Below are 16,169 nucleotides of genomic sequence, written 5' to 3'. Positions count from 1 at the left end.
TTCTAAAATGGTGGCTAAGATGCAGTTATGAAAAAAGACAAGAAATCATTGGTTGTTTGACAACCTTCTACACTGAAAAGTAGGGTGCATGTTTCTGTTTTTTAAACGCATGATTCTTATTGGTTAACAAAAACTGATTGAAAGGAACATTATACATTATAAGCTGATATGTTGAAAAGTCAAACACACTTGCTGTTTTGATTAGCAACATTGTGTGCTGAACTTGTGACCTGTGTGCTCAGTTCAGTGTTCCATGACCTGTTTCTATGGTAACAGACAGAAGGCAGATTGGGGGTAGGGTTCAAATTTATGTCATTTGGGAAGGGTTGAAATGTTTAACCAATAGAAATGTGTGTTAGCTTTTGAATTAATGTGGGAAGGAATGTGATTTGATGTTTACATGTATATGTGTGCAAAATGAGAGGGACACTTTGCCATTCTTTGGTTTTGCTGACAGGTCACAGTGCAGAGATTCTGTATAAGAAAATCTGGTGTGTGACTGATATCCTTCTTAATCTACAAAAAAACTTGAAAGGTGAGTTATTTAATTGTGAGGGGATGTATGTGGTCTATTTTGATTTTAATCAAACTAATGTATTTCTCCTGCTAAAGTGCAGGGAGTACTTTTTTTTGTCTACAATATTATTGACAGTGTGTGTGCATGTAGAAACCATTCTGTGATAAGCATTTGTGTTTTTCATGTGTTTGCTGATAGATAACTGTGCTGTTTTTATATTTTCGTACAATTAGAAACCAGTCATTGTTTATGATTTTGTAAAAGGAGTCATGTTTCTACACTAAAATGTAGTACTCGTAGATTAAGAAATGTGTTTTGGTATAGTGCAAGACATAGTGTTGTTTGTCTAGAATCACACAGTGAGTCTGTGTGCATTTAGGAATCATTTTGAGAGAAACATTTTGGTACTAATGTGTAGTAGAACATTTTCTGTAATGTGTGCAGTCACCTTAGATCTTGTAGACCAGTAAATGTATTTTGTACAAGGGATAGTTGGCTGTCTACAATCACACTGTGAGTCTGCGTGTATTTGGGTAAGCATTGTGAGAGAAGAATTTGGTAACATCATGTATTTGCTTGCAGATAACTGTTTCAAAACCTGTCATGTTGTCAAGTTTTAGTAGCATTAGAAGCCAGTCTTTGCTTATGCATTGATAAAATGAGTCAGGCTTTGACAGTAAAGTACAGTACTGAAATATGTAGATTGTGTGCAGTCCCCTTACCCCTTCTAGAGTAGTGAATGAGTTTTGGTAAAGTCCAAGGAATAGTGTTGGTTGTCTAGAATCACACTGTGAGTCTGTTTGCATTTGGCCAACCATTGCGAGAGAAGCATTTGGTAACATTGTGTATTTGCTGACAGATAACTGTTTTAAAACCTGTCATATTGTCAAGTTTTAGTAGCATTAGAAGCCAGTCATTGCTTATGCATTCATAAAATGAGTCAGGCTTTGACACTAAAGTGCAGTACTGAAATATGTAGATTGTATGCAGTCCCCTTACCCCTTCCAGAGTAGTGAATGAGTTTTGGTAAACTCCTAGGGATAGTGTTGTTTGTCTAGAATCACACTGTGAGTCTGTGTGCATTTGGGTAAGGATTGTGAGAGATGCATTTGGTAACATCGTGTATTTGCTGACAGATAACTGTTTTAAAACCTGTCATGTTGTCAAGTTTTAGTAGCATTAGAAGCCAGTCTTTGCTTATGCATTGATAAAATGAGTCAGGCTTTGACACTAAAGTGCATTACTGAAATATGAAGATTGTGTGCAGTCCCCTTACCCCTTCCACAGTAGTGAATGAGTTTTGGTAAACTCCTAGGGATAGTGTTGCTTGTCTAGAATCACACTGTGAGTCTGTGTGCATTTGGGAACCACTGTGAGAGAAGCATTTGGGTACTTCATATCTTTGCATACACATAACTGCTTAAAAACCTTTCCTGTTCTCAAGTTTTGGTAGAATTAGAAGCCAGTCATTGCTTATGTATTCACCCAGGAACTGTCCTTGCAATACTGTAAACATTCAGTTAATATCCAAGTAGTAACGGAGTGAGGCAGGCCTTAGCACATGCATTGATTCAAACCCCTATCCACTATGCATGCAGTCCTCTAACCATCTACACAGTTCTCTTTCACACCTTCAATTCCCCAGTCAGTATCCATATACTTGCAGCAAATACCCTGTCACTCCCCTTGCACTCCTCTAGTGACCCATTCAGCACCATGTACTAATCCATTCACTGCGCCAAAACCCAACCACTTATAAATTCACCCAGGCACTCTCCTTGCAGTACTCTAATCATTTAGTCAGTACTTAAGTACTCATGCAGTGAGCCAGGCCTTAGCACATGGACTGCTTCCAACCCCTATCCACTATTCATGCAGTCCTACTTGTCTTTCACACCTTAAATTCCCAGTCAGTATCCGTACACATCCAGCAAACACCCTGTCACTCCCCTTGCACTCCTCTGGTGACACATTCAGCACCATGTTCTAATCCATTCACTGTGCCAAAACCCAACCACTTATAAATTCACCCAGGCACTCTCCTTGCAGTACTCTAATCATTCAATCAGTACCCAAGTACTCATGTACTGAGCCAGGTCTTAGCACATGGACTGCTTCAAACGCCTAACCACTATGCATGCAGTCTTTTAACCACCTCCACACTTGTCTTTCACACCTTCAATACCACTGTCAGTATTCATACAGTTCCCGCAAACACCCTGTCACTCCACTTACACTCCTCTAGTGACCCATTCAGAACCATGTACTAATTCATTCACTGCGCCAAAACCCAAACACTTATATATTCACCAAGGCACTCTCCTTGCAGTACTCTAATCAATCAGTCAGTAACCAAGTACTCATGTACTGAGCCAGGCCTAAGCACATGGACTGCTTCAAATGCCTATCTACTATGCATGTAGTCCTCTAACCACCTACACACTTGGCTTTCACACCTTCAATCCCCCAGTCAATATCCATACACTTCCAGGAAACACCCTGTCACTGCCTTTGTCCTACTCTACTGATCCATTCAGCACCATGTACTAATCCTTTCACTGCGCCAAAACCCAAACACTTGTAAATTCACCCAGGCAGTGTCCTTACATTACTCTAATCATTCAGTCAGTACCCAAGTACTCATTCATTGACCAGGCCTTAGCAAATGGACTGCTTCAAACCCCTATCCACTATGCACGTAGTCCTATAACCTTTTACACACTTGTCTTTTATACCTGCGATTCCCCAGTCATTATCCATACACTTCCAGCAAACATCCTGTCACTCCCCTTGCACTCCTCTAGTGCCTCATTCAGCACCATGTACCAATCCATTTACTGCACCAAAACCCAACCATTTATAAATTCACCGAGGCACTCTCCTTGTATTACTCTAATGATTTAGTTAGTACCCAGGTACTTATGTAGTAAACCCGGACTTAGCACATGGACTAATTCAAACGTCTATCCACTATGCATGCTTGCCTCAAATCACTTACACAGTTGTCTTTCACACCTTCAATTGCCCAGTCAGTATCTATCTACTCCAATAAACACCCTGTCACTGCCCTTGCACAGCTCCAGTGACTCATTCAGCAGCATGTAATCTATTCACTGCGCCAAAACTCAAAAACTTAAAAGATTTATCCAGGCACTCTCCTTGCAGTAGTGTAATGATTCAGTCAGTACCCAGGTAATCATGCAGTGTCTGAGGTCTTAGCTCATGGACTGTTTAAACGTCTATCTACTTAGCATGCAGGCCTCTAGTCATCTACACAATTGTCTTTGACTTCTTTAATTAACTAGTCAGTATCTATATACTTCAATAAACACCCTGTCACCCATCTTGCACTCCTCCAGTGACTGATCCAGTACCATGTTCTAATCTATTCACTGCGCCAAAACCGAAAAACTTAAAAGTTTCATCCTGGCAATCTCCTAGCAGTAGTTTAATGATTCAGTCAGTTCGCAGGTACTCAAGCAGTGAACTGTGCATTACCACATGGACTGCTTCAAAGGTCTATCCAGTATGCATGCAGGCTTCTAACCTACTATACACTTGTCTTTAACAGCTTGAATTCCCAAGTCAGTATGCATGTACTTCCAGCAAACACCCTGTCACTCCTCTTGCACTCTTCCAGGGACTTATTCAGCATCATGTAGTAATGCATTCACTGCGCCAAAACTGAAACACTTATAAATTCACCCAGGCACTCTTCTTGCAATAGTCTAATCATTCAGTCAGTACCTTAGTACTAATGGAGTGAGGCAGGCCTTAGCACATGGATTGATTCAAACGTGTTTGCACTATGCATGGAGGCCTCTAAGTACCAACACAATTGTCTTTCAGACCTTCAATTTCCTAGTCAGTATCTATAAACTCCAATAAACACTCTGTCACTTCAATTGTCCACCTCCACTGACTCATTTGGCACTAAGTACTAATCTATTCACTACACCAAAACCCAAAAACTTAAAGAGATTCACCCAGTCACTCTGTTTGTATTACTCTAATAATTCAGTCAGTACTCAGGTAGTTTTGCAGTGATCCAAGTGTTACTCTATGGATTGTTTCAAAAGTCTATCCACTATGCATGTAGGTCTCTAGCCACCTACACACTTGTCTTTCACACCTTTAATATCCCAGACAGTATTCATGCAGTTCCCGCAAACACCCTGTCACTCCCCTTATACTTCTCCAGTGACTTATTCAGCACCATGTACTAATGTATTTACTGCACCAAAATACAAATATTTATAAATTCATCCTGGCACTCTCCTTGCAATGCTCAAAACATTCAGTCAGTATCCAAGTACTATTGGACTGAGACAGGCCTTAACATATGGATGGATTCAAACATGTATCCACTATGCATGTAGGTCTCTAATCACCTACACACTTGTCTTTCACACCATCAATATCCCAGTCAGTATCCATATACTTCTAGCAAACACCCTGTCACTCACCCAGTGTCTCTACTTATAGTACTGTAATCATTCAGTCAGTTTGCATGTAGTGTTTTAGTGAGGCAGGCTTTAGGGCATGAACTGCTTCAAAGTAGTATGCACTGTACATGTAGTGTTTTAACCGTCGTCACACTTGTGCTTCAGGGCTATAGTTTCTTAGTCAGTATTTATATAAAATGTGTTTGTACAGTAATAGAATAGTATAAATTTTAAAGTTATTAATATACATTTATTTGTGATTATTTTTTACAGATACTGTTTTTTACCATTAAAATAGAGAAATCATGCCAGAAAAAAAATAGAAAAAGAAAAGAACAGAGACAGGAGAATTTCTTGAAGAAACATCAACCACAAGTATGGAATGAACAACATAATGTGGCTAAAACGAAAAAATCTTCTGGTAAGATCACAAAGCAATTTATTAAAAATGTTTGTAGGACCAAACAGAATGCACAGAATGCTGAAACCTCTGAGAATGCTTCAACTAGAAAAAAAATTCAAAATAGTAGGAAAAGCAAAAAAGCAAATGGACAGTCAAAGGAGACGAAGTATGGTAAAAGGAGGCAAAATCAGTATAAGGAAATACGCAAAAAAATATTTTACAATAGAGTAGTACATAATTTGCTGAAAGATGTGAAGAAATATAAAAAGAGAGCTCTATTTCATAAAAATAAGAAGCATATTGAAACCATTGTTGAAAAGGCTTTTGAAGTAAAAAGGAAACTATTCATTTTAGTTTTAAACAGAATTCGATCACTAAATAAACCAATCCATTTAATGAAGGCCAAAAGTAGGAAGAAAAGAGTAATTAATAGAAAAATAAATTGTGATCTTTTTTTGGGAGAATAGAAACACAGTTCCAGTTCAGAGCTTTTCTTTAATGAAGAGAGTTGTTTACAGAGCAATAAATTATTGTATGGAGTTGACACCAGTGGTTGAGGTTATGAGGTTAGAGATGGTTGTCCAATTGACAAAGAGAAAATGGTTGAAAGAAAGGCAGACGAAGTGATATCTGATGAAGTTCTAGGGAGACGTCCTAAACACCCTGTGTACACTTGGGATTTCAGTAGTATTTGTAGTGTACGACAAGAATCTATTGATAAATTATGTCATTTTTTACGAGCATATAGTAAAAAAAGTGTAAAACAAAAGATTAAGGTGTCGCAAGGACTAGACCCTTGCAGATTGAGAAAAAATACTGGTTTGCAAGGTCATTCTCTGGCTTGTCTTTCTAGGAAAGTTTGTCTAAGTGTTTTTCACCATTTCAGGATGTTGGCAGTACATCATATTCAAATGCGGAAGTTAGTGAGACGATTGTATTATGCAAAAAGTCCAGCACTAAAGTTAAATGAGTTGAACAGTGCTCTTTTGCGTGGGTCAGTATCAGATGTGAAGAAGGTTTGTGATGATATTGAGTTTTGTTACTTTGGTCCTCAGCAAGAGAGTGCAGAAACTGACACATTAGTAGAACAAAATGTTGAAGAGAATATAGAACCCGTGATTTCAAAAAATGTTGAGGATGAAATCACAAAGTTTAAGGTAATTGCAGGTGAAAGACCAAATGTTTCTTGTATTTGTTGTTGGCGAAGTCACTATAAAAATCAGACTAGGGGTGTCAATCTGTATTTAAAAAGTGAAATAGAAGATAATGATAAGTGGAAGGAATTTGCAACTTATTTGTTGGTAGAGGATTGTTTTGATTTGGGATTTGAGCAGCGTATTTGCAAATATTGTTATAACAAATTAGATGAGAATAAAATGCCTGCTAGAGCTGTTCATAATAATCTAGAGTTGGTTGCTATTCATCCAGAGCTGATAGATTTAAATACGTATGAGTCTATTCTCATTAAATGTGTGCACCCATTTCAGGCTATTGTTCGTATGGAGCCTAAAACAAGTAAATTACCTCTATCAGAGTTACAAAGAGGATTTAAAGGAAGAGTTGTGTATTTACCGTTAGATTTAAAGAAAAACATTGAAACGATTGGTGTAGACCATGCAGAAAACGAACCACTAGGCATTCTAGTTAATGGTGTTCCTACTAAGAATAAGAAAATCTGGCAAGAGTTAGTGGATGTTAGAAAAGTGCAAAAGGCATCATTGTATCTGATAAAAAATAATGAGTACTATAGAAATGTGTTTGTAGGAGAAGAAGAAATAGATTTAGCAGAAGATACTGAAACATTAAGTGGACAAATTGAAAAAGTGGACATGTCCAGATGTGAAGAAATTTATGAACATTACAGTGTACATCCACTTAATTCCAAAGAGGTGATGGGGAATACGATTGAGTTGTTCCAAATGAAAAAAGCAAGAGGAAGTCCCATGAGTGTATGGGAAGAGAGCTTGGAAGCTCGTTGTTTCCCGAAGTTGTTTCCAACAGGAAAAGGTGGACGATATGATGAACGTCCTGTGCAGATTCCTGCATCTGAATATCGGCCAACAAGATTATATGCAGAAGATCCAAGATTTCGACAATGTATCCCTTATATGTTTCATCTTGTGTTTTAAAGTGACTTGTCTGGACTTTCATATGCAGTACATCACATTTTAAAAACTGGAATGCATCTGCAAAATGTAACTGCAAAGGATTGTATGGATAAAGTGCATCAGAGAGATGATCATTTAGAATCTCAGTTGATTAATTGGCATGTCAGCGTGGGACTAATGAATATTGGTACCGTCGTCATGGAGAACTGAAATGTATGCTACAGAACTTGGGAACTCCTACATGGTTTATTACACTAAGCTGTGCTGAGTATGCTTGGGATGATTTACTTGAATTTCTTCGAGAGGCAAATTCCAATATAAAAAATATTGAATACAAGAGACCTGGAGAATTGTGCTCTTTGGATCCTGTTAATGTATGCAGATATTTCAATCATAGATTTGAAGCTATGATGTCTTTCATCTGCAATAAAAAGAATCCTCCTCTTGGAGAAGTTGTGGATTTCTTTTGGAGAAAGGAGTATCAAGCAAGAGGTGCTCCTCATATACATATGTTGTTATGGATCAAGGACACCCTGAAATTTGGAACAGATTCAGATGAAACTGTTTTGTCTTTCATTGAAGATTATGCCACATGTGCCGTACCCAATAGCAGAGAAGATAAAAACTTAAAACAACAAGTCTTACGATTCCAAAGCCATAGGTGTGGAAAATACTGTTGACAAAAGTACAAGTCAAAGGATAAGTTCTACACCAAATGTCGTTTTGGATTTCCACGTCCTGTATTATCCAAAGGAAGAGTGAACAGTTTTATGTCAGCTATGCGACATACCATCACAAGAAAGTCTCCAAAAAATACCTACAACTTAAGAAGAAGCGAAGAATCAAAATACATAAATGACTACAATCCAGTTATTTTATCCATGTGGAACGCTAACATGGATATTCAGTATGTTGCGGACACTTCCATTGCTGTTGCTCGATATGCAACGTCCTACATTACTAAATCAGAAAAGACGGAATTGAAAGAAATGTGGGAAGGGATTTCTCACGAAGACTCTAAGTAAGAAATTATACAGTTTCAGTTTGAAGATGTTATCGCATTGTGAAATTGGAGCATATGAATGCTCAGATCGGTTATCATCTGCAAGTCTATATTCCAAAAGTAGAAGAATCATTTTGGAGAGTCTAGGTCTTGCAGCAATGCGAAATCGGGTACTGAAATCTGTTTAAGAAATTGAATATTTAGCAGAAAAAGAACCAGAAAGTACAGATATTTTGAAAACGAATATGTTGGACACATATTACCCAAACAGAAGTCATCATCTTGAGAACATGTGTCTCTATGAAGTGCTGCAAAACTACACTTTTAAACGGAATACTACAGAGAACATCAATGATGGAAAATATGCAGTGATTGTTTCCAAAGGATGTCTGGTGAAACAAAGGAAAGGAAATTTAATTAATCACAGGAAACTGATTTGCGACACTGCTGACAAAAGGGAATTTTACTATTTAGCCCTTTTGCAAATGTTCATACCGTGGCGTTCAGAACTGGAATTACTTGGAGATTTTCCGAGCTATGAAGATTCATTTAATGCTTGTAAAGATACTAAGCCTGGGCAAAGCACTACGCTACGCTCGCGTAGTTTGCGAAGTTCGCGCTACTTCGCAGTACGCGAACTGCACGTAGCACAGTGCGAGCACGCGTAGCGTAGTGTTGCGTAGTGCTGCGGTCAATTTTTGCTTGCTCGCGGTCCTCAACGTCAAGTTGGCGACCGCGAGCAAGCAAAATTACATCCCGGCGAGACTTTTTCCTTGTTCGCGATCAGCAACTTCAAGTTGGCGATCGCGAGCATGGAAAATAAACCTCCCGGCGAGATTCTCAACGCGAGGAGGTCAAGTTTCTCATTGCGAGTGGTCGCGTATGCTCGCGACCGCTCGCGATGAGAAACTACCAGTTCGCGTTGAGAAAGCTGAAGCTCGAGTAAAAATCTACTCGAGCAGCAGAAAACTACAGCTCGCACTGTGCAAGATGCCATTTTCAATGATTGCACAGTGCCGGTTGCTTGTCCGCACTGTGCAATCATTGAAAACGACATCTGGCACAGTGCGAACAAGGTACTACGCAGTTCGCGAAGTGCTACGCGTAGCTCGCGTAGTGCGAACTTCACTTAGCGTAGCTTCGCGAAGTGCTACTTCGCAAACTACGCCCAGGCCTAAATCTAACTAGAACTTAATATATATATTTGATGTAATATGGGAAAACAACATACTCCTGATGACTGATGATGATGTATCTACTCTGTATACTAGCATCAGTCATCAAGATGGACTAAAGCCCACTCAGTATTATTCGAGAATGAGACCTATTAACTATACAGAACATAATAAAATGCTGTTGGAAATGATGAACTGGTGTTTAAATGACAACATTTTTCTTTACAATGAGGAGCTTTGTCAGCAATTGAGAGGGATGGCTATGGCCACCTGCTTTGCCCTCAGTTATATGATTTTGCATATGGACTGAGGGGAGGAGCAGGTGCTCGGTGGCCATATGATAGAATGCTGGACAGAACTTATAGCATTATGGTTGAGGTATATTGATGACCTCTTTGTGCTCCGGAGTGGCACAGAAAAGGAGGCTAATCATTTCATGAATGTCATAAATGATAACCAGCTTAATCTGAAGTTCACAGGCAAATTGAGTAATAGTTCCATAGAATTTTTCGATGTATTGGTGCGAGTGGGAAATGAAAAACTGTAATTCCACATTATATCGTAATCCCATGGCAGGCAATAATATGTTGCATGCCAAAAGCTTTCATCCAACTCCATTAATCAAGGGTTTCCCCTTTGGGGAATGATATAGCACAAGAAGGGTCTGTAGTAGAGAAACAGACTATGATTTGACTGAAAAACAGAGAGTTAGTCACTTTAAGTGAAGGGGATACTCGGAAGAGGTGTTACTTTCAACGTTTGTCAGAGCACGAGCTCAGAACAGAGAAACAGCTCTGTTTGATCCCACTCGCACTAAAATCAAAAACTCATAGGTTAATTACCGCCATACAACATGGAACCTCAATGAGTATGTAAAACCATACAAAAACATTGGCACTTTATAAGGAATAATCTTGTCATTGGATCTATGGTAACAAGCTATCCTCAGTTCACGTTTAGGAAATAAACGTCTATAAGAGACCATCTGTTGAAAAGTGATTTTGAACCAGAACAATCAAGTTCCACATGTCTAACACACAAAGAAGGTTTTTTTAAAATGCACTAAATGCAAAGCATGTAAGAATGAGAAGAATAGTTATAAAAATTGTGACCCCTTTTAAAAAAAAGCCTCCAAATTAAAGGGGATCTAACATGCAAAATCACATTTGCTATGTATGTGTTTGAATGCCCATGTGCAAAACAATATGTGGGAAGCACTACGCTTCCAGTCCACAAACGCATATTACAACATATAAGAGCCATCACAAATAAGGACGATAGCTGTCTGGTTGCTCGCCATTTTGAAAATATATTTATCAAAGTGACCCCACTGATCTGACCTATAGCTGTTTAGCACATGGCGCTGAGTGAAAAAGAGGGGGAGACAGAGAAAAAGAATTGCGTAGACTGGAAACCAACTACATATTAGAATTAGACAGTAAAGGACTTCGTGTGTTCAACATAGACAAAGAAATGCACAATTTTCTATGTTGGCTGGCCCCATCCTTAACACACTACTCATGAGTATGCTTTTTTCCTTGTTTTTTGTGTTATTGATGTATAGCATCAGTTTTGGATAAATATACACTAAACGTTTTCTCCTTAGTTAGATTCTTTAGTAGAGAGGCATGGACTTTATGGACATAGGTAATCCAACTATGACGATTATATTTCAATAACATTTACCCACTTGGGACTATGTGATTCAATAAATTTAATTATTAAGATTGCATTAGCTTTTGTGGTGTGTATTTTGGCATTTGCCATATAACATAAGTTAAACATAGGCCACAGGAAGAAATTAAAGTACTTGAATGACATGATATTAAGATTTATATAGCGGTACAAAAGGGGGTGGTGATGAACGGAGCATCAGAACCAATCAAACACTCACACCCAGTCAAGAGATCTGGGTTTGATCCATCACCCTTCTTTAGCCCACTCTGCCACCCCAGTTCAGACATGGCCATATGCAAATCAGTCTGACCCTGTGCCTCATGGGAACAGTCCAGCCCGAACTGCCAAGCCATGCCTTCCCTGGACCGGAAACAAGCTTCCTAGGACCGGTTTCTGGCATTTCAGCCGTCTTCAGCCAGGCTTGCTTGAATCCAGTGGCAAAGTGAGCAAGGGACTCACGTCTGAGCATACCCTGCCAACTTATGGCGAACAAAGCTTATGTTCCCATGAGGCACAGGGTCAGACTGATTTGCATATGGCCATGTCTGAACTGGGGTGGCAGAGTGGGCTAAAGAACGGTGATGGATCAAACCTAGATCTGTTGACTGGGTGTGAGTGTTTGATTGGTTCTGATGCTCCGTCCATCACCACCCCCTTTTGTACCTCTTTGTTCGCCATAAGTTGGCAGGGTATGCTCAGACGTGAATCTCTTGCTCACTTTGTCACTGGATTCAAGCAAGCCTGGCTGAAGACGGCTGAAATGCCAGAAACTGGTCCTAGGAAGCTTGTTTCCGGTCCAGGGAAGGCATGGCTTGGCAGTTCGGGCTGGACTGTTCCCATGAGGCACAGGGTCAGACTGATTTGCATATGGCCATGTCTGAACTGGGGTGGCAGAGTGGGCTAAAGAACGGTGATGGATCAAACCCAGATCTGTTGACTGGGTGTGAGTGTTTGATTGGTTCTGATGCTCCGTCCATCACCACCCCGTTTTGTACCTCTTTGTTCGCCATAAGTTGGCAGGGTATGCTCAGACGTGAGTCCCTTGCTCACTTTGTCACTGGATTCAAGCAAGCCTGCCTGAAGACGGCTGAAATGCCAGAAACTGGTCCTAGGAAGCTTGTTTCCGGTCCAGGGAAGGCATGGCTTGGCAGTTCGGGCTGGACTGTTCCCATGAGGCACAGGGTCAGACTGATTTGCATATGGCCATGTCTGAACTGGGGTGGCAGAGTGGGCTAAAGAACGGTGATGGATCAAACCCAGATCTGTTGACTGGGTGTGAGTGTTTGATTGGTTCTGATGCTCCGTCCATCACCACCCCCTTTTGTACCTCTTTGTTCGCCATAAGTTGGCAGGCTATGCTCAGACGTGAGTCCCTTGCTCACTTTGTCACTGGATTCAAGCAAGCCTGGCTGAAGACGGCTGAAATGCCAGAAACCGGTCCTAGGAAGCTTGTTTCCGTTCCAGGGAAGGCATGGCTTGGCAGTTCGGGCTGGACTGTTCTCATGAGGCACAGGGTCAGACTGATTTGCATATGGCCATATCTGAACTGGGGTGGCAGAGTGGGCTAAAGAACGGTGATGGATCAAACCCAGATCTGTTGACTGGGTGTGAGTGTTTGATTGGTTCTGATGCTCCGTCCATCACCACCCCCTTTTGTACCTCTTTCACTTTGTCACTGGATTTAAGCAAGCCTGGCTGAAGACGGCTGAAATGCCAGAAACCGGTCCTAGGAAGCTTGTTTCCGGCCCAGGGAAGGCATGGCTTGGCAGTTCGGGCTGGACTGTTCCCATGAGGCACAGGGTCAGACTGATTTGCATATGGCCATGTCAGAACTGGGGTGGCAGAGTGGGCTACAGAACGGTGATGGATCAAACCCAGATCTGTTGACTGGGTGTGAGTGTTTGATTGGTTCTGATGCTCCGTCCATCACCACCCCCTTTTGTACCTCTTTGTTCGCCATAAGTTGGCAGGGTATGCTCAGACGTGAGTCCCTTGCTCACTTTGTCACTGGATTCAAGCAAGCCTGGCTGAGGACAGCTGAAATGCCAGAAACCGGTCCTAGGAAGCTTGTTTCCGGTCCAGGGAAGGCATGGCTTGGCAGTTCGGGCTGGACTGTTCCCATGAGGCACAGGGTCAGACTGATTTGCATATGGCCATGTCTGAACTGGGGTGGCAGAGTGGGCTAAAGAACGGTGATGGATCAAACCCAGATCTGTTGACTGGGTGTGAGTGTTTGATTGGTTCTGATGTTCCATCCATCACCACCCCCTTTTGTACCTCTTTGTTCGCCATAATTTGGCAGGGTATGCTCAGACGTGAATCCCTTGCTCACTTTGTCACTGGATTCAAGCAAGCCTGGCTGAAGACGGCTGAAATGCCAGAAACTGGTCCTAGGAAGCTTGTTTCCGGTCCAGGGAAGGCATGGCTTGGCAGTTCGGGCTGGACTGTTCCCATGAGGCACAGGGTCAGACTGATTTGCATATGGCCATGTCTGAACTGGGGTGGTAGAGTGGGCTAAAGAACGGTGATGGATCAAACCCAGATCTGTTGACTTAAAATAATCACAATTATTTTTATTGTGATTAGAAATCATAATTTTAAATTTTAAATTCCGGGTTAACTTTATCACCCTGATTATTATAAGAGAGTTAAACAGGGAAGTTGCAAGATTCAATAACCCATTAAATAAATAAATACATTCTCAGATTGCAAGAAATATATTTGGATTCTAATTGTCTAAGAACTTTTTCCCTGTTGCCCCCCCTTCTCATGAGTGGAACAGCAGAGATTACAAAATACTTGAGATCCTCCAATTTATTCATATGAACTGCCTTGAAATGTTTAGCCACAGGATACGTCATGTCAGAATTGACTATCGCTCTAAGGTGTTGTAGAATGCGTACATGTACCTGGAGCTTTGTGCTCCCTACGTATTGCAGATTGCATGTACAGCTTAATACATAAACTGCAAACTCCATACGACAATTATATCTGGCCTTGATTAGGTTATTGGATGCACCAAATACAGTAGTGTATTGGGAGGTGTTGATTCCAAACCTGCAGGCTCTACATGTGCTGCATTTCACAAAACCTTTTTGTGGTTTAAGCCACATGGTACTGGGTTTGCTAGTTGGAGCTGTCAACTCTGGGCTGGATCTGACTAAGGTATCATACATAGATTTTGATTTTCTGAATGTCAGGGTTGGCGGAGCTGGAAACAACTGACTGAGTATCATGTCTGTTTGAATTATGGGCCAGTGCTTATTAATGATAGTCCTGATTTTCCTATGCTGACTGTTATATGTTGTTATAAATCTCATTGGATTATTGTCAGTGTCCTCATAGGCTATACTTCCCTTATTCTTGTGTCCAATAGTAGTGGTGAAAGTCAGTAGATCATTTCTAGATTGAATGCAAACTTTAGCCAAAGCTGTGCCGATCACTTGATTATTGTATCCCCTTGCCAAGAATGTGGTCTTGCTCACTTTAATGCATTTTTCAAAGTAGTAGTCAGTGCTACAGATTCTGCGAAGTCTCAAAAATTCCCCATAAGGGATACTTTTTATAAAATGTGAGGGATGGAAACTTGATGCATGAAGCGTTGAGTTTCCAGCGGTACTCTTTCTGTGCAATGTAGTTTCAATACTGCCTTCACCAACACAAACTTGTACATCTAAAAAGTCAATGGACCTATTGCTAATCACTGCCGTGAACTGGAGATTGAGTTTGTTATTGTTAAGTGTATGGATAAACTCTCTGACCAGTGTTTCGGGTCCTTTCCATACAAAAAATATGTCATCAATAAAGTGCTGTGATGCGCTCTTCCCATATTTCCCTGTATTTCACTTTGAGGACCTGTTCCTCCCACCAGCCCACGTGTAAAATTCGCCATATCTTGAAGATACCCACATTCTTGCCCTTTTCTTTTTGCTTGCTGCGCTGCTGTGTATCAGTGTATTGTAAATGAGGCCCTCAATATGCAGCCTCCTGGGTGAAATAGCAAGAAACGTTGTATACAAATGCAACAGTGTCTGAATGACATATGTGAAAAAAAGACTAGGCCTGTGCAAATCTTTTTGGCACACCAATGTAATTTTGCATAATTCCTGAATTTAGTGTTGCAAGAAATTTGCAAGGTTCCCTCATTTGCATAAAGCAGCATTTCATGTGATTTTTGCTTGCTGGACACTGGTACGAGTAGAAAATGTTTCATTTTCTTCACCTCGCACTAGTCTCCTGCAGTACCCTGCATGAGTTGTTTGTGGAAGGTTCATCCTTGCAGAAAAATGATACACAAAATAGCAGCAAAAAGCATTTTTGACAATGTGTAATTTCACGAAAAAATGCTAATTTTGCACCCTGTGGAAGAATACCTATGTCTTCTAGTTGAAGCTCAAAAAGCCTAAGGGCCTGATTATGAGTTTGGCGGTGTGGGAGTGGGGCAGCATGCAACTGCCCTGCTCCTATATCGCCAAACTCCACCGCCGACCCCCCTGCTCGATTCCAAATTGTAATCTGGGCGGGTGGTCCTGCGGCGTCTGGCCCACGGTGCTGCCTTTCAGAGGCTCACAGGAGAGCCTTAGAAAGGCTGTGCCATGGAACAGCCACAGCGTGTTGTTAGCATGGCATGGACTGTAAACCCTATGCTGTGCAGAAAATGGGGGTGCAGAAAGACAGGGGGCACCCCATGTGCCACCCTGCTTGCACCCCCATGCACCAAGGCATCAGGGGGCCCTGTAGGTCCCCGTAAGTTTCCTCACCGCCATCCTTTTCATGACGGGCTAACTGCCTAAAAAGGTGGGCCATGAGGAAACTCATAATATGCTTGGTGGTGATGCCTG

General features: G+C 41.0%; 1 protein-coding gene across 2 annotated transcripts in view; it reads right to left on the bottom strand.

Moving 5' to 3' along the window:
* LOC146832982 (complement C3-like) overlaps positions 1 to 16,169 on the bottom strand; it is a 1,287,425-nt gene that overhangs the window by 398,080 nt on the left and 873,176 nt on the right. The gene's annotated exons all lie outside the window — the stretch shown is intronic.

Source organism: Triturus cristatus, chromosome 4_2, assembly GCF_964204655.1.
Source record: "Triturus cristatus chromosome 4_2, aTriCri1.1, whole genome shotgun sequence".
Taxonomy (NCBI): Eukaryota; Metazoa; Chordata; class Amphibia; order Caudata; family Salamandridae; genus Triturus; species Triturus cristatus.
This window is presented reverse-complemented; position numbering and strand designations above follow the sequence as displayed.